This window comes from Lissotriton helveticus, chromosome 3_2 (genome assembly GCF_964261635.1).
Source record: "Lissotriton helveticus chromosome 3_2, aLisHel1.1, whole genome shotgun sequence".
In the NCBI taxonomy this organism is placed as follows: domain Eukaryota; kingdom Metazoa; phylum Chordata; class Amphibia; order Caudata; family Salamandridae; genus Lissotriton; species Lissotriton helveticus.
Window position 1 is genome coordinate 77,221,202 of NC_136062.1, and position 22,920 is coordinate 77,244,121.

Genomic DNA, 22,920 nt, shown 5'->3' on the forward strand with positions numbered 1-22,920 from the left:
GTCACGGCCGTTGTAACGTTCGCACGCGGGGATAATTTCCCCGCTGTGCTGAACATTTCAAAACGGGTGTGGTCGTGACAAGCTCAGCTCGTCACGAGTGCAGCTCCACTGTGCGTCATGACAAGCTGAGCTCGTCATAAGAACAGCGGCGCCTGGCGTGGCCCCCCTCACCCCACCCAGCGGGGGGTAACACCCCGCAGCGAAGGGGTTAAACATAGATGGCCTCAGCATCTGAGAACAGTCTATGGAGTACAGATCCATTGTTTATACAATAATGTTCTATACCTTAATCACGGAAAAGCTGAAAGCGGAAAGTAGAGAAGTTGGAAGCTGAGATGGACATGACTACATGCTGCAGCAACCTCCAGAGTGAAATTCAACAGCCACTTGCAGGTACTCTTTAAACAACGATCTTTACCCTGTCTGGCCCTTTACGGTTTAAAAGCTTTGTAGATTATTTAAAAAGACAGGACACACATATCCAGGATTCAGAGGTTTTCTTGAGTGCTTCTCATTAATTTCGAAAGCATTTGAGTCCTTTTTTTTTTTAAACAAACTTTATTTGGGTTTACAAAAGGTTCAAGAAATCAACAATGTATCATAGTTACCATTGTTCAGGAGAGTAATTAGCTGGACCATAATACACACATCTCAATAGCAATAAAAATATAAAAGGACACTGGTCCTCCCTCCTCCTCCAGCAAACCAAAGAACAGGAGTTATTTGTGACATTTCTTGGACTGCTACAGATATCTTTCATCTCTGAATCAAACTCCGTTCCCTCAGTTAACTCCCCTCTTGCCCTCCCCCAGGCGTGTCACTTATGTGTAAGCTACTCTTTTGTGTTATTCTTTCGTTTCCAACATTGTTTCACCATTGTCTAATAGAGCACTTTAGGAGCCTCAGTCAATGAGAGTGGCGATGTGTTGGGGTTGCTATCAAACTCCCTAGGGCTATGAGTTAGGAGGGGGTATATAGTGCTTAGCCCATCTCTACCGGGGGTTCTTCCCTCATTTCCTCATCTTCAGCATCATCTGGTGTTCGGAGTAGCACTACTAAGGTTTCCCATGCTCTCACTGCTTCCAGCACCTTGTCGCTTTCTGTTCATTTAGCTATTTGCATCCTGATTATGCTCACTTTCTGCCCACTTAATGAGTTCTTTCTTCCACCTGGCTATATTTGGGCCGTGTTTTGCTTTCCAGTGCATTGTTATTTCTCTCTATGCTAGTAATAAGCCCATGTCTATAAATTTACTTGTGATTTTATTTTTAGATGTATGTGGAAACCAATGTAATAGGCAGTACACCTGAGACGCCTCCACTTCCCTGCTAGTAATATCTGCTAACAGTGGTGTTACCTCTTCCCAGAAACTACCCAGGTGCGGGTAGGCCCAGAACATATGTTTGAAATCCACTCCTTCCCTATTGCTTCAAAGGCAAGCTGCTGTTTGGCACTCAAAATATTTATTAATCTTCTCTGGGGTAAGGTATGCCCTTTGCAGGATATAGAAATGCACAAATTGGAATCTGGCATTCCGGGTGCTCTTCAAAGCCCTCTCCACTAGCTCACCCCAGGTTTTCTCTGGAATAACCTCGTCGAGGTACGCCTCCCACTTCAATCTCAACTCCGTGAAAGGCTGCAATGTTTCTTGCGTTGTTCGCCTGTATAAACACGTGACCGCCTTAATAGTACCTGCCGCAATTACCATATATTGGCATCTAGTGTTGTCCGTGGCTTAGTGAGACTCTCTCTCCAATACTTTCTTATGGCCACGGTGAGGGCGGAATACAACAGGAAGTCCCCATTGGGCAAATCATATTGGTCATGTAAATCGTTAAATGGGATCATAACGCCTTCTTCGTATAGGTCTCCTATAGTACCCAGGCTTGCTCAACCCAAGTCGTCAGTTTATGCCAACTGCCCCCATGCAGCAGGGCCTTATACATGAGTAACAGAATTTCGGAACCATAAGGGCATCTAATTTGGGCTCGCCTCCAGCACCTATTTCAGCATAGCTGGGCTGTGTGTAGTTCCAAGGGGAGGGCCAAGGATCTAACAGGAAATTTCAATAAAATTTGGGATCTCACTCAGCTCTTCCATCCCTCTGATGCTGCTCGCCACCCTCTATGTGAGCCATTGTAGCTGTGCTGAGATGTAGAAGGCCTTGAAGTCAGACACAGCCAACCCTCCCTCTGCTCTCCGGCGCATGTGAACACCAAGTGCCACTCTCTGCCTGCCATTTCCCCATAGAAACCCACCACCATCGAATTTAGATGGGTAAAGTACCTTGTTGGTATCCAGATCTGCAGGGTCCCAAAGTAATACAGCAATCTCTACAGAGTCAACATCCTAAGCAGGGCCACACAGCCAGCCAACGACAATGGTAAAGAGGCCCAAAATTACCTTTTGTACCTCTAATGGCTCTCCCAATGTTACCCTCCAGGATGTCTCCCTGGGTGTAGTATATTTGGATACCTAGGGACGTTAAGCTCTTATCCTCCCATCTGACTCCCTCCGTCTTTTGTGGGCCTATCCTACCCTCCATCGCGGGGAATAGACATTACTTTGCCCAGTTCACCTTCAGCCCAGCTGCTACTTTTAGTGCCTGTAATAATTATTTCACACCCCCCAGCGCCTCTCCCAAGTCTGCTAAGAACATCAGTAGATCGTCAGCGTAGATTGCAATGTGGTGTATTTGCCCAGAAACATTAAGGTCTTGATAGTATTGTCCCTTTCTGGCCCTAGCTGCAAATGGCTCCATTGCCAGGGGGAATAAAAGAGGGGAGAGCGGGCACCCCTGTCCTACATTACACATTTCTGATATGAACCCAACTGTTGTAACTCTAGCAGTAGAGTTGGACTATAAGAGAGCTGTCCAGCCCACAAAGCTATCCCCCAATCCAACTTTCCTCATCACATGGAATAATTAAGGCCATTCCAGGCTATCAAACGCCTTTTCTATATCCACTGAAAAGACCATCACCACCTCCTTCCAATACGAGTCTGCTTCTAGTACCTGTAAGAGGCATCTGACGTTAAGAGATGTGTTTCTGGTGGGTATAAACCCAGATTGGTAGCTATGTATAAGGGTTGTCATGTGGGGAAGCAAACGCGTTGCCAGCACTCGACTCAGGATTTTGTAGTCTAGGTTAAGCATAGAGAGCGGGTGGTATGCTACCCTATCCCAGGGTGGTTTCCCTGGCTTAAGTAGCGGTACTATGATTGCCTCTCTGGTCGAGATAGGGAGGTGCCCCTACTGTTTCGCATCGTTGTACAGCTTTACCAGTCTGGGGGCTAGTAAGTCAATTAATGTTAGGTAGAATTCTACGGGTAGGCCATCAGTCCCGGCGTTTTGTTCTGTGCCATATTTTTATAGCTCCTTTTACTTCTCCAATCTGTATGTCCTGCCACAAGTTCTCTGCCAGATCCTCGTCTAGGACTGGTAATTCCATGCCTGCTATGAACTCATCTCTGCCCTCACCCACTTGGGATGTTCTACTTTTGTATAGATCAGTATAATAATCTAGAAACAGGTTATTGATACCTTGCTGGTCATACCATGCTACTCCATTTGGTTCTCTAATCTTCAATATGACCGAGTCCCTCCTGGCTGGGTTGGCCAACTAAACTAATAACACTCTGGACTTATCCCTCTCCATATGGGCTTGGGTTATATATTTTTTGTAGTCGAAACAGCGAAGGTGTTCTACCTGCACTACCACATTTTCTCTAGCCTCTAAAATTTCCCCCTCCTTATCAGTGTTCTCTTGTCTTTCCTGATTGAGTTCCCTGAGGAGCTGGTACGCCCTCTGTATGTCCTCTAGTAAGGTCTTCCACGTTCCCACCATGCCTGATATACATCGCCCCCTGATGACTGTCTTAAATGCATTCCACTCTATCAAAGAACTCGATGCTAATTTAGCATTTTCCTGTAAATAGTGTTTAATGGCTGTGCCTATTTCCCCTTGGAACACCTGATCCTCTAAGGCCCCGGGTAGCAAACGCCATGTGGGTATTTTGGGCCTCACTCGAGATCACTGCAAACTTATCAGCCCTGGGTTGTGGTCAGAGATCGTCCGTTTTGTGAGGTATTCACTACTACGCTGTCCTTCATGTACGTCAGAGGAGCACAATATGGCATCCATCGGACATGAAGGTCATGCAGTGCAGAGAAGAAGGAGTAATCCCGGGCTCCCGGGTGTTGGGCTCTCCAGGAATCCACCAAACCAACTGCTGCCAGTTCTGCTGTGTTTCTGCTATTTTTTTGTGTGGGGGCATCAGGAAGTGGCGGGTGGGAACGATCCAGAGCAACATCAGAGAGGCAATTAAAATCCCCTCCTAATAGTACCAAACCTGTACGAATAGAGGCCAATTATCCCGAAGAGGTGTGAAAAGAAAGTTGGTTGCTCCAAGTTAGGTGCATATATACTCCCCAGACTTATATCTCTACCATCCATCCTCCCAGAACCCACTACATCTCTGCCCTTAGGGTCTATAATTTGTTTAGTGCATTGAAAGGGTACACCCGTCCTCACCCAGATCTGGATCCCTCATGCAAACGCCGAGTAATTGGTATAGAATGCTTGCCCTATCCAACGACGCTGCAATGCTGCTCCTTCATTTGTCATAATGATGGTCTCCTGGAGCAGTCCAAGCTGAACCTCCCTATGGATCAAATATGCCTGAATTTAATAAATCTAGTGAGGGTCCCATTGGGTGAGGTAAATCTTGCGTCTGCTATATTCTGCCATTGTGACACACCTGACCCCAAGTAACATTTCAATAACCAAACAAAACCCCCAACTCCCCCTCCCCAGGACAGTCACCAACTCGGAAGCATTTGAGTCATATGTGTAAAACCTTCACCAGGATGTAGAGGTAGGAGAACAGCTAAACTATGCAAACCAGAAGTAGGCTAATACTATGGGGCAGATTTCCGAGAAAGTGATTTAGTGCGTTCCGCAAGCCATTTGGCTGCGCCGCCCTGAGTCAGTTTCAAAGCACAGGGATGCAACATATTTACAACAATATGTCACATCTCTGTGCTTCCCCATGTGCTGACGCACAAACTGCTGCCATGTGCGGGCATCCTTGCACCATGGTGCAAGGATGCCTGTGTTGTGGGGAGATTGTTTTTGTTCCAGAAGGATTCCCTTCCTGCACAAAAACAATCTGGAAATGCAGTTTTTCACCTTCTATGTGTGCTGCATTAGCATACATAGAAGTTGAAAAACATCATTGTTTCAATGATTGTTTATGTGCAAGAAGGGAACCCTTCCTGAACAAAAGCAATCATTAGAGGTGATTTCTTCTAATTCAATCAATCAATCAATCAATCAATCAATCAATCAATTATTTGTAAAGAGCACTACATACTCGCGAGGGTATGTAGTGTGCCTCCCTTCGCCTCCACTGTGGAGGCGCAGCATTCACCCGCATTTCCAGATTTACAATTCCTCGTAAATCTGGAAATTTGTCAGATTCCATGGGTGTTGCGTGGGAACACCCACAGCAACACCCATGGAACGCCACTTTCACGCAAAGTGTTCAGTGCAAAGGGGCCATATTTACAAGGACAGGAAAAGTCACACAGGGTGGCTTTTACAGTCCTTGTAAATATGGAGCAGTTAAATGCGCTTCTGGTACGACACAAAAAGTGACGCAGCAGGGGTGCAAGGGGCTTGTAAATCTGCCCCAATTTTTCTACGCAAGAGTTTGCACTACTCAGATGATAAACATAATACAAATTTTAGAATTTTTTTATATAAACTAACTTGTGCTGTAAGAGTTACTTATCAACAATTGGGACTTAAACAATCAATCCACGCAGGAGAGGGTCTGGCTATTTAAATTAACTAAATCTAATGCATATCCTTAATAATATTAGGAAATCATTCTAGTCTTGCTTAGCATGCCCCGTTTAAGGGCACTGCTTCGTGTGATTCTGAAGTTTGTAACTTGAAAATTGCCTTTGTGATAGCTATTACATCTATCTGAATGCTAGAGACCTACCTGTCTTTTCGCTACTGCAGAATACAAGTGAGTCTAATATACTGCCATCCTTCGATTTGTAAAGTAATTTCAAAATGTCATTTTAATTGCTGCTTCATTTATTCACAATGTGGACCTAAAGCAAGTACACAAAACAACTTTAAAAGATACTTATTAAGCATTACGACTAGCGGTTGATGCCGAAAAGGCTTTCGACCGTGTACATTGGCCATATTTATTTGCTACCCTCGAGCGATTTGGTCTGGGGCCCCGATTTAGTCAGTGGATTGCGAGCATTTATAGTGCTCCAACGGCAGCAGTGAGGGTCAATGGCTTGCTTTCAAATAGCTTTGCGGTAGAGATGGGGACGCGGCAGGGCTACCCCATCTCACCTTTACTCTTCGACCTCTATATGGAGCCCTTTGCCCAGCGACTTCGAGACTACCCCATGGAGCAGGGTATCCCATTCGGCTTCAACTGTCACTTTATCAGCCTCTACGATGATGACGTCATCTTTTTGGTGGCACATCCCATGACCTCACTGCCAACCATTGTGGAGGACCTGCAGACTTTCAGCCAGGTTTATGGCTTTAAAATCAATATGCAGAAATCTCAAGTACTCAATCTCAGCGCCACCCAATCAACAGTTGATGCCCTACGGGCCAACTTCGCCTTTGACTGGGTGTCAGATGGTATCACATATCTTAGACTGGTCCTCCACAAGAGTCTCGCAAAAACAGCGAACGACAACTATACTGCCCTTCTATCTCGCATTCGAACAGACCTGGCCTGCTGGCGACACCTGCCTTTGACATGGTTTGGTAGGCTGTCTGTCGTTAAAATGAATGTACTACCATGGGCCCTGTATTTGTTTCAAACTCTCCCTTTGGAGCCCCCACCACATTCACTATGCCATATTCAGACTGCGATCGAGCGCTTTGTATGGGGTCCGATCTCCCCTGCCTGCAGAAAGAGGGAAGCCTCGCCTTCCCTAATGACTGAGAAATACTGGGTTTTCATGGACCAGACGGTAGCGGGCCACCACATCTGGCGTGACGCCTTGCTACTGCGTTCCGCTCATGCCTGGGGGCTTTATTCCTCGCCGGTCACCCGCCCCACCATGTTGGTCTAGGATAGGGTCTCTCTGCGGGCTAACCTCACTACATTTCCCCTCATCAATGACGCCTTTTTTCTCTAATCCTGCCTTCCTACCTGGGATGTACAAAAACATAGCGGCGCGCTGGTTAGAGGGAGGTTGCAAGCACTTAGGGCATCTATTTGATATCCAGGGTCTCATCCCCTTTAAGGACCTGCAGGAGGACTATGGCCTTCAAAGCTCAGATCTCTTCCTCCACTCCTAGATGACACATTGGATCTCGGGGGCCATGGCACGCCCCTTGGCCCCAATGCAACCGCTTGAGAAATGGCTCACTCGTAAAAAAGATGATCATGGGCTTATTTCTGAAATATACTCCTTTCTCGCTTTAGGCATCCAGAAAGTTCGTAGAGCGGGGCAGAGACTATGGGAGGCGGAACTGGGATGCACACTATCCGATAAGGAATGGGAAGATATTTTTTATAGGTGACACCACACAGCACACTCCATGGGCCATGCGGAAACTGCTTTTAAAATTACATCCTATTGGTAATATACCCCTGCCCAACCCGCTAAGTGGCACCTGGGGTTGCTACAGCCTCTGCTGGAGGGCGAGTGGTAGCCCTGGTACCCACCTCCACCTGTTATGGCACTGCTCAAAGCTCACACGTTACTGGGAGAGAATATTGGACGACATTGACAAGGTCTTCCACACCACCATTCCCAGGCTTCCGGCTTACACTCTTCTAGGACTGCCCAATGCGCTGACCTTCCCCTTGTGCTCTATTAGAGGGAGACAGATGGCGCTCTCACTAAATGCCATGCACAGAGTGATTCTGGCGGGGTCGAAATCTGATACGATCCCAGACCATGCACAATGGTTGCATCAACTCTGGTATCTTTTAGGTATGGAGAGACTCTCGATGGCTGCCTTAGGGAACTACGCAGACTAGGCCAAGATTTGGGCCCCATTCATAGCCATTCTCTCCACTGAATTTCAGGAACTGACCTGTCCTAGCTATCTCCGACTACTTAAACTGATCCCTGAGGACGATCCCCCCGCCTAATATGGAGGCTCCCCGTTAGACTCATAAACCCGTTGGAGTTCTGGGGGTTCTGCACCCTACACTACATGCAGACCGGACTTTTCTTTTTTCTTAGCTTTTGCTCAATGGCGAGAGGGTGGGAAGGGGAGTTAACTTTATCTTTTTATTGATGTTGCCTCTTAAGAGAAGCAGCACCACAATGAATATGCGACCTGTAGCAGGCTGTCGCCTACCATTGCCCGCTTGCCTGGTAGCACACTGGACCATATGGCTACCCATGGGGAAGTGGTAGCCGCCTCCCTTCTCCTTTTTTACCTCGCAGCCGGCCCTCTCTGGGTTGTAGCCGACATGCTGTGTTAAAATTCAGTTGGTATGCTCTCATTCTTTGTCCAGTTGCCTTGTTCTGATCAGATGTTAGCTGGCCTGCAGGGTTGTAGGTGCCAGTAACCTTTCTGTCTTGCTTTGTGCTTTGCCAATAAAAATTGATTTAATACTAAAAGATACCTATTAACTACATTGGGAAAGTGCAAAGCAAGTATATTCCTCTAGACTCATACATTCACCGCGTTGTGTCTATATATTATGTATGATGGTCCAAGCTTTCTAAAAGAGTCACTTGGAATCCATGATATGAAATCTGTAAGCAGTACTTTCTGGATTCCTTTTGTCAGATCAAAGTTTAGTTAGCCAACCTGCTCTATGCAGCCTCTTCATTTAAATCCTGGCCTTTCTTACCGACATCTTGAAGGTATTCTTTTTCCTGGTGCTGTACTCCCACGTGTTGAGGACACGAAAAGCAGACTGTCTGAGCAAAGAAAAATCGATTGCTATAGTCACTGAATCAACGTTAGTCTTTAAACTCATGAAAATTCCATCATGTACAACATAACAGATTTGGGGAATGAGGGTGAGCAAATAAATGGTGACCTTTATAGTTATAGCGGAGTTGTAGGTGCAGATGGCATGTATAAAAAGGGGATCGTAAAGAATAATATTTGTAGACTCGATTACGTTTTTTTTAAATATTCGTCTGTTATGTATAGTCCTCGTTCTTGGAAACTCTAATGCATTGGTAACGTGAAGCAACTCAAAAACAGTACAGGGATTATATGGAGAATAGTTTTTATTTAACATTACCAAAAAGTGGGGAGGAGAAGTTGGTGCATAGCAATGTAGCCTTATAATATCCAGTAAATACAACTTCAATCACAAAAAGAGGTGATAAGTAGTACCAAAGGGATTTATGCTAGATTAGACAAGGTAGACGTTTACTATTGTCACAGGCTTGAGGTGGAGATTTCAGGACAGAGGCATTCCTCTTTGACTACCATTTTCACTCAAGTAATTCCACAAGAGTAAAACAAAGTGAGCGTGTTCTAAAAATAAGATAATGTTGGTGGCTCATTTTTATAATAGCTGAATGTAATTGGAGGCTCTGGATTGTAGTAGGTCTGTTCTTTAATATGTGATGGCAGAAATATTGGCGTTGCCATTACTTGCTTGCTTCACCCTACTTCATAGCAAACAACACTTAAAGATAGCCATATGTAATACCAGCCACTGCAATGTTTTTTGTCATTAAGTATATATACCATACCATTCCAAGATGGCTGCCTGTGCATCAGCTCATATGTGCAAGCACCAGAGTCTATCTTGGAAAGATTTTTGCTCTCCTTTGAAAAAATGCATTCCAAGATGGCTGGCAATGCATGCACACAATAAGTGGCTACTTTGGAACTGTTTTCGTCAAAGTATAAAATAAATAATTCCCAAAAAGCTGATGGTTTGTGCTCATGGGCATGCACGCACAGTGACCATTTTGCCCTTTTTGTCTTATACTTTATTATTAATTTACTGTTCCAAGGTGTCAGGAAGACATTTTGAAACAGTAAATAAAAAAAAGGATTTCCATCAGTGCCAGGCAGAAGTATGCACAGAGCGTGCATAGACAGTGGCGTTCGGAATATGAAAGGGAGGATTGGAGAGCACTGGAAGAGCAAGAGTGGGGTTGGAAAGGGAGGTAAAGGAGAACAAGGTGGATAGCAGTAGGCAAACATGGACTCGGAGCTCCCAAAGCAGCTCTCGGCTTTGCTATGGCAACTTTGCTCCTAATAAGTGACATAAAACAATGACCACCGAAAAATCAGGATGAAAAAACGTCTCTGACATTATAGGTAGAACAATACACATTTAAATCAATGACCATTGGTAAGAAAGCAATAGTCTATTGGAAGGGTCCCACAGAACCTTACAGCAAAGGCCTCGAATGAAAAAAGGCACTAAATCAGGAAACTCAAAACCAGTAAGGATGGGCCCAAAGTTCAGTCTATGTATATTGTTTGCAACAGGTCACTGACAAACAACTAATGCTGTCTGTAGGTAAGACCTAAAAATTGATGTCATGCATAAATGAGTTTGTTTTTAAGATGCAACTCAATGTTTTATAAGAGCAATCAGGTTGTACCTGGAGGAAGTGAAACCATCTTGAATTGTCGCACGGGTGACCTTGGCAGTAGCCTCTTACAATCGTTTCTTATATGTTGTGTACAACTCAAGTTTATTTAATACCACAACACACTTGAAAGCATTTGTAAATAATGCGAGTCAATACTGGAATTACTTTCCAATGCAGCCACGTGAATTGTGCAGGTTCTGCCCTCGAATTATCAATCTATATTAATGTGTGCAAAAATACATATTAAGTATGCCTGAGTGTATCTTCGTTGGTTACTTGTATCCACAACTAGCTGTTTATAGAAATTACCCAAACTGTCAATCTTACCGAGTCATGAAGTGAACGCATTCTTACATTAAAAGTTTTCTGTTTTCTTGTGTGAAATGAAGCCTGTAAGCCAGGCTTTCAATTGAAGTAATCAATAAAGGGTTATTTGGAATTTGCTCCGAGATGGTTGATTCTTTTTACATTCCCAACGTTGTAATGTTGTAAGACTATAGATTTTATCTGGTTAGCCTACACACCCAGCTGATGAGGGCTAGCCTTGACAATGTGTCATTAATGTAGAGATTCCATCTACTTATTACGTGACAATGACTACAACAGTAAAGCGACCACGACACTGCAGATGAAGTGGGAGCAACTTTGTTTCATTTCATTGAAAGGCTGTTTAAACTGTGAACTGAGGGGAGATAACCCCCTGCTGTTTTGAAGACACAACAGCAGTTGTGATGATGAGTGTGATGATGCACGCTGGTTTGCCTGCAGTCTAAGTGACACCTGGGCTGCTCCATACTCAATGGTTTGTTGCAGAGTGTCATACATGTTGTCTGAAAGTTTTAAAATATGGGTGTTAGATTTGGGGGTCTCTAGTTGGCACAGGTAGGTACTTGTGACAAATAGGGACCCTTGCCTCTAGTCCGGTGTTGGGAGCTTTCATGTTTATTGTCATTAGGGCATTCTCGTGACATTCTATCTGGGGGTTCCTTCTTGGAATGGAGAAAGTAGAGAATGTATTGGGACGGCAGTTGCTGCCGGGATGACTGCTCTGCTGGACACGAATAAAGGAAGCTCAAGAAATACCTGGTGTCGTCTTCCTTTCACTGGCGACGGGCTGGTCCAGCATTCAGTCTCCCCATTCGTTGGTTGCTGGACGTAGTGGCAAACTTTCCACCTATAGGCAACTAGAGAAGTCTCAGCGCTTCGTTATCGGGCCCGGAAGCTCCAAGGTCGACTTGGGATCAGGTCACAGAGTGTCTGTCTTGATGCGCGTTTTCTGAAGGTCTTCATCTGGTGAGGTTATTTCAATTTACTGCCCCAGCTCGCTTTCGCCATTTGATGCGCGAGTTTACTGCTGCAGTTTCCGGCGTGTGCATCGACGCGCGGTGTCATGGCTACCGCGTAAGCATCGGCCTGCGCTGAATTGCGCTTCATGAAACCGCTCATAATGCCCACATAATTCAACGGAAGAGCTTTACCTTAATCAAACAAATCTTCTGTTAACCAACAGTGAAAGCGTTACATTGTCAAAGTAAAAGCCATGCTTTTATATGAACTGTCAACTGTCAAGAGATAATCGTGCTTTGTTTACCAAGTGTGTATAACGATGAGCTTCACTGTGTAGTAATTAATACCAGCTGTGCCAACTAAGAGAAAGAGATATCAAGCACGCATAAGTGAAGTGCTGCACTCTAAAGCAATTCAAACCTGAGGTGCCGGGGGGCGGAGCCAGGCCGGCGGCCAAGATGGTCGCCCGGGCTCCCGGCTCCGTCGACCCTCTCCCCTTGCTGTTGTATCTGGCTGTCGGGGCAGTGCTGCTGCCACTTTTCTGGATGCTCGAAAAGGACCTGTCCCGCTGAGCGTTACTCCGGAGGCTCTACGAGCTTCGGGGACGGAGATATGCTTCCCGGTCGGTGTGGCCTACGCGGGTCCTGGAGCTGGGACCTCACGTGATACTGTAGCCTGCCATGAGTGGAACAACAACGGCCGTGAAGACCCGGAAATGACCAGCTACCCACCGAAGCGCTCGAACCCGCCCTGGACTGCAACCTAGCATCCGTCGCTGAATGCCGACCCCTCATATCGTACGGCGGGCCCCCCCCCCCACCCGGATGCCGCCTTCCTAAATGTGGGCGTGTGACGCAGCACTTTATCTCTCTGCTGGGGATTGATACGTCCCGTTTGCTACTGTCGGTGTCCCGCGCATCGGTTGACCGGGCCGATTGCTGCATGGCGATTTGGAGCCACTCGGATACATTGGGTGGCACAGATGAGACTTTCGGTGTGGCGGCTGAGAGGGCTGTTGCGCCGTGAGCAGCTGGGGGGTCGCTCGGTTGGTGCGAATAATGGCGGCTCTGATGTGAACTCCGGTGGCATTTATGCTGTGCGCCCCGTTTGGTGGTGATAATCTCTTGGACCCCTACCCATCAGAGGCGATGGCGATGCGCATTTCCACAGGGTCACGGAGTTTCGGCGACATGGCGTGTGGGTCGGGTTCGTGTGGTGTACAGACCCTGCCGTGCGTGGAGGTGCGAGAGAGCCTGACGTCGATGTTTTCATTGTGTGCCTTTGTCCGGTGCCTCCCTCTACAATCTGTGGTAAGGCCCAGATGGGTGTCGCTATGGGACCCTACACGTTGCTGATGAGTGGACGTTGTGGTGTGGGGTATCCTCGATCCTTACAAGGGGCATCGTTGGCATGGGACTTGGTTCATGGACTCATGGAGTGTTCGGGGATTCCATCGGATATGCGACGTGTGGTGACTTCTTTGTTGCCCGTTCCCTTGTGGCCGACATCGTCGTGTAACCCAGATAAATTGAACTGCCTACTCATCCTGAACCGGACTTTGTCTTGCTGCATGGGATACGGTCGTGGGCTGTGAACGGCTGTGCAATGTGTCGTGTCCCGGTGTATGGCAAGATTTCCTGCCTTTCTTCGGATATCCTTCTTTATTGTACTTTTGATGTTTTGTTGACTACACGTTGTGGGACCTGGGACACGTCTCTGATTGGGGCCGGATGGGGCTGGGTTACGAAGTGGTGATCAATCCTTTAGATGTGGACTGGGGGGCCCTTATTGAGATTTTGTGACTGGGCGAACTGGCGGGGCGATTATTGTTCTGACTCGATGGGTGCCTTGAAATTTTGCGCAGCGCTGATGTACATGTAGGCTATGCGGGGGGAGGGGGGGCTGGGGGCCTGTACTGGGGAACCCCCAATACCCCTTTTTTTTCCCTTCTATTTCCTTTTTTATATTTCTTCTTTCTTCTATATTTCGGGTTCCGTACACCGGGCGACAGGCACGCTGTTAAGGGGGGGGGGGCCGTAGCTATTAGCAGTGGTGCAGGGTGGGGGGTTAGGGGAGGGGTACTATTGTTAATTCCTTTTTATGTTTCTAGGGCCTCTTTCTTCTCCTTTGTCTCTCTTGGCTTTCCTTTCACTTTTCCTCCTTTTTCTTTCTTTTGGGAACGGTGTGATGGGCTGTTTTCCGTGCGTCCTAGTGGTACAGATTACAGGGGTGGATGTTTTTATAACGTTTCTATGTTGCAGCGGGCTTATACTGTATTGGTGGGTGAAATGTATTACTTATTGTTTATCCTGTTTAAGGTGCGTCGACGCCAACGTCCTGCCTGCAGTAGTCCTGACTGTAAATATCCTGAGTTGTGATGCCCCATGCTTTTGTATTATTGGATTGTGCGGCATCTGATCCTGTTCCTTTCTAAAACTTTAAAAATGAAACCTCTTTTATCCTGGTGCTAAGATGGCACATAGACTATCCTGAGTTACAACGGGACGTTCGGGATGCGGGTTGATACACTTTTATGGCTTGATTGATTTGCTCTGCCCGACTCTGTATTATTGGCTTTTGGCCTGATTTGTAACTGCTTTCTCTATCAATAAAGGTTTTGGAAAAAAAAAAAAAAACCTGAGGTGCCACCAACTGTGAAAAGATAATTAACCCTTCATGCGATAAATTGTGAAGAAATAATCACTGCTGCCTAGAAACTGTTAAGTGTGCACAGATAGAGTTTGATGCCTCTTATTGGCGTGTGGCATTCTCTTACAACACTGCATTATTTTGTTGTGATTCAGTGATATGCACCTCACGCTTGTCAGTGGTAGCTAAGAAATTAATAAGAAGAAATGAGCATTTTTGACTTGTATCCATTTATTTTGATTGTTTTGTGGCAGCAACTCACCCACGCAAAGTCACCAAATGGATGGAGCAGTAGCACCACCTCCCTTTTTACAGTCACCTGGTACTCCTCCCATGCTGTGGAAACAGTGGGAGGATACGTTTGAGGCTTATCTTGAGGCAATTGATGGTGATACCTTCACTTCTAAAAAGAAAAAAGCCTTACTTGTTTACAATTTAGGCGCTGAAGGGAGATCCATTTTACCAACATTACCTTTTGAAGACGTAAGAGCATGTGTCAGTGGAGGTGATGATGGAGATTCGCAGGTCATTGATGATTATGCATCACTTATAAAAACCTTGGATAATAGATTCAATCGTAAGCAGAATATTGTTTTAGAACGGCATACATTTTTACAACGTGCACAAATGCCTGGTGAATCTATTGACGATTTTGTTGCTGTATTGAGAATTTTAGCTGCCAATTGCAATTACAGAGACGAAATTATTCGCGATCAGTTAATTGAACGCACATGTGATAAGAAAGTTCAGGAAAAACTCTTATCTTCTGATGATCCAGATTTAGAGACTGCCCTCATTCTAGCCAAGAGCATTGAACATTCTCAATTCTGCATGAAAGAGTTAAGTGTATCTGCGTCATCTACATCTTCTTGTGAAGTTAAATAGGTAAGCACTAAACCTTCTGTTAAATCAAACAAGGGTGCCAACATGAATGTTTCTTGTGCCCCACCTGCACCCAATTTCTCTAGAACAAAAATATGAAGGACAAGGTTTAACATGCTATCGTTGTGGCAGTAGACCTCATTTGGGCAATTTCAAGTTTTGTTTCGCCATAAATCCGACCACCTTCAAGTGTGGAAAAAAAGGGCATCTGGCACCGATGTGCAATGCGAATGTTGTTCACAAGGGACAGTCACGCCCTGTGAAAGCCATCGAGGAAGACAGTGTGGAGTATGATGAAGATAATACTAGTTATGAATTGTTAATGTTATTTGCTTTCTCTATGGAATCCGAGGGTGCGGTAGGAATTGTTTCCATTGAAGAATCTCAAAGAAGGAAATCTCCTGTGTGCACCATAAGTTTGAATGACATCAACACTAAGTTTCTTGCTGATTCAGGTTCCCATTTTACCCTAATTAATGTCAAAGATTTTGAGAGCCTTGGTGATATTTCGATTGCCCACTCATCTATAAACATTTTTGCTTATGGTGGTAAGAAATTAGAAGTTTTAGGCAAATTCAGAGGAAAGTTAGAATTCAAAGGTGATTGTACACAATGCACTGTATATACTGTGAAGGAAGGTGCCAACCTATTAGGATGGCATGAACAAGGTGAACTTGGAATCATCTTTGATCCCAATCATACTGACATGGTTTTATCTAGACGGGAAGCTAAACAATATTATGCCAGTCTTCCTAATGTTTCTCCTGTACATTCTGTCACTACTAATTCATCTGTTGAGTGTGATTGGATTCAAAATTATCCCGAGGTCTTTAATGGTAAACTTGGCAGGCTCAAAGGATTCCAACATCGTATTCTTCTTAAAGAAGGTGCTAAAGCAATAGCACACAAGGTACGTAGAGTACCACTAAGCATGCATGGTGAACTGAAACTAGAATTGGGGTGATTGTGCACTATGGGAGTAATTGAACCAATTGAGGGGTCTTAATGGTTGTCTCCAATTATTTTAGCGCGTTATGCAGATAAATCGCTTAGAATGTATGTGGACTTGCGCGACCTTAATTCTTGTATATGGGTAGACCGTCAACCTCTGCCTAACATCAATGAGATGTGGTCAACTTTGGAGGGTGCCAAGTATTTTTCTTCTCGTGACATATCTTCTGCTTACCATCAGTTTGAATTGTGCAAAGATTCTAGACACTTCACATCATTTGTGACTCCTGATGGTGCATTCCGTTATTTATGTAAGCCGTTTGGGTTTGCGTCGGCTTCCGCAGTCTTCCAATGCTTTATGGGAAACTTGTTTAAGAGCACTGCGGGTGTCGTATTCTTTCAGGACAACATTCTTATCCACGGAAAGACTGTACAGGAGCACAATGCCAGAGTCAAGCAGGTGTTAGAAATTGTTAAATCCAGTGGGTTAACATTAAGAAAGGATAAGTGCAAATTTCCTAAAGATGGACTAGATTATTTGGGCCATCACATTTCTGCCAATGGAGTTGAACCTAAAATGAAGCTTCTTGATGCTATTCAAATTGCACCCGAACCCCAGAATAGAGACCAATTACGTTCTTTTCTGGGGTTAGTTGAGTACTATGCAAAATTTGTATCAACATTTTTTGACAGAACTGTGTGCCTGCGTAGTCTCCTTAAGAAAAACATGAAATATGTATGGTCTGACCAGTGTGCTAATGATTTCAAATTGTTGAAAGAGATGATTGTGCAAGCACGTCCACTCAAATTGTTTAATAATAACGATGAATGCATTGTCACCACTGATGCCAGCAATGTGGGTCTTGGCGCTGTTCTTATGCAGAAAAGATCTGATAATAGGGAGGAGATCATTGCTTTTGCTTCTAGAACACTCCGGGGTGCCGAAGGGACCTATTCCACAATTGAAAAGGAAGCATTAGCTCTATGGTAGGGTGTGCAATACTTCCGAAATGTTTTGTGGGGCAATGACTTTATTCTTAGGACCGACCACAAACCTCTGGTGGATCTTTTTACCACCAAGGGTGGTGGTAGGGCCACAACTCGCATTGCTAAATGGCAGTACAGGCTAAATAAATGTAACTACCGTCTGGAGTATGTGGCCGGTGTAAAAAATCACATGGCTGATAGTTTATCTAGATTGCCTCTCTTTCAGAATGTGTTGGAACCGGAAAGTGACCATTTAGAGATGGTGTGCTGTTAGCACTGTAGCCAATACTGGAGATGCTTTATCTGAAGTTGATTGGAAGCTTGCCATCTCTGAGGATGTTGAGATTAGTAAGTTGATAGATTTTGTAGCACAGGGCTGGCCCAATGATACTGTTCTTCCTTCCGAGTTAGTCCCTTTTAGGAGGATCAGTGATGAATTGTCTCTAGTGGATGGAATTTTGCACAGGGGTGGGTTACTGGTTGTTCCGTATTCCCTACGTAAAGAAGTTTTAGACCTATCCCATGAAGGTCACCTAGGCATTCGCGCCATGAAGCGGAGGTTAAGAGAAGATTTCTGGTGGCCGGGTGTAGATAGGACCATTGAACACTGTATTCGTGATTGTGGGGCATGTGTTTTAAGTGACAAAACCCAAGTAACTAGTCCATCTTCTATTACTCCCATTTCAGTCAAAGAATTACCTTGGTGTAAACTAGCGTTTGATGTGGCTGGTCCATTTAACGATCTGGGAAGTTCTCACAAATATGCTTTGGTTTTAATTGACTATATATCAAAATGGCCAGAAGTTAGATTTGTGGAAGGAATCAATTATGCAACTGTTATACATTTTTTCAAAGACGTTTTTCTTCGGGAAGGATTCCTGGAGGAATTGGTAACAGATAACGGTACCCAGTTGGTGTCTGTTGAGATGCAGGATTTCCTTAAAGTGCATGGCATCAAACATATTCTCACTTCTCTTTACCATCCTTGCAGTAAAGGTTTAGTTGAACCCCTCAACTGAGTAATAAAGGATCAGTTACAGTTGGCCTCCAGAAATGGTTTTCACTGGAAGAAAGTAATATCTCTGACATGCTATGGGTGATGAAGGTTACTCCCCACTCTAGTACATGTATGTCTCCTTTCACTTTGCTTAGAGGTAGAGGAGCGGGTTCCAAGCTTAATAAGGACTGGCTGTCGAGGAAAGAAGTAAATGTACAAAATATAAGCAAGGTGGCTGATGTCAGAGCTGCAGCTCAGGCCAAGTATGCATCTGACAGCGTCAGAACATCTCCTGTGTGTCAAGGGGACTGGGTAAAGATCAAGAAACCTATACTTGTACGCAAGGGTTATTCTCAGTTTTCTGCTCCTGCCAGAGTCAAGGAAGTAAGAGGTCATGTTGTTGTACTGGAGAATGGGAAAGTTTGGAACAAATCTGTTATCTCAGTAGTGCCTGAGTCTAAGGTTGAGTTTGTGAATAATACATTTGGTGTAAGTACTTCTGGTTTGATTACACCTACCGGAATTGCCAGTCCTTATATATCTGTACCGAATAACAGTGTTGTTTCTCGACTGAGTCTTTTAAGAACTAGGGGCCAGATGTAGGTAAATATCATTTACCGATTCTAAAATACCAAATTTTACCGATTCGGTATTTTAGAATCGGTAAATGATATGTAGCTAATGATTCGGTAAATGTTACCAAATCGGTAAAATTCGGTAAATACTGATTCGGAATTTACCGAATCGGTATTCCCCATTCATTCCTATGGGCCTAGAGGCCCATAGGAATGAATGAGAATTACCGATTCAGTAAATACCGAATCGGTAATAGGGGGTAGACCTACAAGGGTGGCAGGGTGTCACATTGACACCCTGTTGCACCCCTGTATAGTGCATGGGTGCACATGTGGCAGAAGGGCATGTATGTCTGCCACATGGCACTGAATAAAAAGCATAAAATTGTTTTTTAAAAGGTATTCGGAATTTACCACCAACTAATAGTTGGTGGTAAATAACGAACCCTTAAATGTAAAAAGAACTCACTTGAGTGCTCTCTACATTAAGGATTTGGTAATTTACCGAATCGGTATGTTAAGAATTCGGTAATTTACCGATTCCTTAAGATACCGATTCGGTAAATTACCGAATCCTACAATTTGGCTACCTACATCTGAAAAGCCTAATTCCGGTTGGTAACAGCTGAAATTCGGTAATTTCGTCCGTTACCGACCGGAATTAGGCTTCCTACATTTTTATTTTTTTTAATTTATTTTATGGAGTTTATAGAGCGCGCAGCTACCCCCTAGGGGGTGTCCCGGCGCTAAAATCCAGGGGTACCCAAGTGAAAAAGGGGAAGTGAAAAAGAAGGAGATGAAGGGGAAACTAGAGTCCGGAGAAAAGCCAGGTTTTAAGTTTGGCTCGGAAGATGGTTTCAGAGGGACAAAACCTCAGCTCAAGCGGAAGGGAATTCCAGAGTCTGGCAGCAATGACACCGAGACCTCTGCCACCAGTTCTGGACAGTCTGAACCGGGGCGAGATCAGGAGGCGGAGGTCATTGGATCTCAGGGATCTGGTGGAGCGAGATATCGAGACCCGATTTTGCAGGTAAGTAGGACCGAGGTTGTTGACGGCTCGATAGGTAAGAGTGAGGACCTTAAACTGGATGCGGCTAGCCACAGGGAGCCAGTGGAGTTTCCTCCGGTATGCAGAGACAGATTGACGGTACGGGATATTACCGATCAGTCTGGCTGCAGCATTCTGGACGATCTGCAGCCGACCAATCAGGTACTGGGGGGCCCCTGCATAGAGGCTATTGGCATAGTCCAGGTGGGACGTGATAAGGGCCTGGGTAACTGTGCGGCGGGAATCCATGGGGAGGTACGGAAGGATCTTTCTTATCATGCGTAGTTTCATGAAGCAGGCGGAAGTAACTTTGTTGATCTGAGTTTTACATGACAAGGAGTCATCAAATTGGAAGCCAAGGTTCCGTGCCGAGTGAACCGGGGATGGGGCAGGATCAAGAGCCGTAGGCCACCACCAAGAAGAGGGGATAGAGGTTTTCTGATTAAAAAACAGAACCTCTGTTTTGTCTGCGTTCAATCTAAGGTGGTTCGTAGTCATCCAGCCACTGATGTTAAGGAGGCATTGGCGGAAGTTGAGAAATGCGGAGTCCGAGTAGTCCCGAAAGGAAAACACCAGCTGTGTGTCGTCAGCGTAAGAGACCACCCTGACTCCGTAAGATACCACCACGTCCGCCAAGGGGGCCAGATAGACATTGAAGAACAGGGGGCTAAGGGCGGAGCCCTGCGGCACCCCGCAAGACAGAGGTTTTTTCTCTGACTTAAAAGGGCGTAGCAGTACCCTTTGACTTCTGGATGAGAGGAAGGACTCGATCCAGCCGAGAGCAGTGCCACCAATGCCTATCTGCTCGAGACGATCCAGGAGGATGGAGTGCGAAACCGTGTCGAATGCCGCGGACAGGTCGAGGAGAACCAACATGGCCTCCTCGCCCCTGTCCACGCACTCCCGGATGGTCTCAGACACCTCCAGCAGGGCCGTCTCGGTACTGAATCCTGCTCTGAAACCGGATTGGGATCCATGAAGCAGAGAGTGGTCTTCTAGATAGTCCGTAAGTTGGAGCTGTACGGCTTTCTCCAGGACCTTGGCGGGTTTAGGAAGAAGGGAAATGGGACGGTAGTTGGAAAAGACAGCGGGGTCTGCGTCTGCCTTTTTCAGAATGGGAATCACCAATGCCTCCTTCCAGGTGGTTGGGAAGAAGCCATGGTGAAGGGAAGCATTCCAGACGGAGAGGAAAGGGCAGGCCAGTGAGGGCGCCAATTCTCCCATGATTTTAGCGGGGATCGGATCGGAGGGGGCACCAGATTTACAGCCAATGAGTAGTCTGATAGCCTCATCCTGGTTGAGTTTATTGAATGCAAGGAAGGAAGGAGACTCAGGGGGACTGATGGAGGAAGATGGAGTGACAGACTCTGTGGGAAAGGAAACACAGAGTTTGTTAATTTTATCCAGAAAGAAATCTGAGAGTCCCTCGCAAAGAACCTGACAGGCGGTGTTCTGGGGGGCCCTAGCCGGAGGGTTAATAAAGTCTTTGACGATGTTAAAGAGCGTTTTAGATGAATTTTTGGCTTTATTAATTTGAGCGGCAAAGTGGTCTTTCATTGCGCATTTTTTAAGTTTAAGAAATTGTTTTAGGGCCGTTCTGTAGAGATGTTTGGCTTCAGGGTCGTAATTAAGTCTCCACTTGCGTTCTAGAGCCTTACATCTGCTTTTCTCCTCCCGAAGGGGGGTGGAGAACCAGGGAGCCGAGGGTCGCGACCTGGTGGAGGAAATGGTTATCTGGGGGGCAATAGAATCAATTGCTTTGATGAGAGTAGAGTTCAATCTGGAGACATTTTCATCAATGTCCGGGGAGAGGTGCTCCGACTGATAGTGGAATAGTGGATCCAGGATAGCGCAAGTGACCTTATGCCACTTTCTTCCCAGTTCCTTCCTATGGGCCATTGGGGCAGATTTGCGTCCTAAAGTGAAAGAAAATGGGACAAAGTAGTGATCGGTCCAGGTCAGGGGGAGAGGCTGAAGGACAGTGATGAACGGGAAGTTGGCGAATATGAGGTCCAGGGTGTGGCCAGCCACATGAGTCCCTATGTCGCCTCCTATCAAACTTCAAGATTATGTTAGATATTTAGTTTATTTCTTTTTGTCTTTCTTTTCTTCTTTTTACAGTTTTGTTATTCTCATCATAGAAATGTATTGGTATTTTTATGTGATGGGTGGGGGTGGTGATTTGTGTAAAGTTTTTAGCCTTTGTTAATGTGATGGGTGGGAGTTGTGTTTTCAGTGAAGGGAGGGGATGTGTTGGGAGCTTTCTTGTTTATTGTCACAAGGGCATTCTCGTGACATTCTGTCTGGGGGTTCCTTCTTGGAATGGAGAATGTAGAGAATGTATTGGGACAGCAGTTGCTGCCGGGATGACTGCTCTGCTGGACACGAATAAAGGAAGCTCAAGAAATACCTTGTGTCGTCTACCTTTCACCAGGGTAAGGGGGTACACTCCTAAAATAACCTCTGCTCACCCCCATGGTATCTTGGCACGAGCAGACAGGGTTATCTCAGAGGCAGTGTGTAAAGCATTTGTGAACACATAAAGTAATCCAGTGACAACACTACAGATGGACACCACACAGTTGTATAGTAAAAATAAGTATTCTTTATATAGATTTAACACAAGACCACAAACAACAGAAATCCAAAATACTGTACTTAAAATGGTAGGTTTAGCTTAGTTCTCTTTAGATCTTAAAATGCAACACTTTGAGTCATTGTCCTTCTAGATGCGACACGCAGGGCAACGAAAGTGTTGCAAAGATGGTGATGCGTATACATTTTGGTGCAAAGAAATAAAGACGTCGTCTTCTTGATGCGAAGCGCTTCTCCGATATTGCGAGTTGTCTAGACTCGATGCGTCAGCTGCAGCAGCGACACCCTTGTTCAGAGATGCAATGAAAGCGGCTTTGGCGGTGACACTCTTCTCCCTCGATGCAAGACGCTTCCGCTCGAT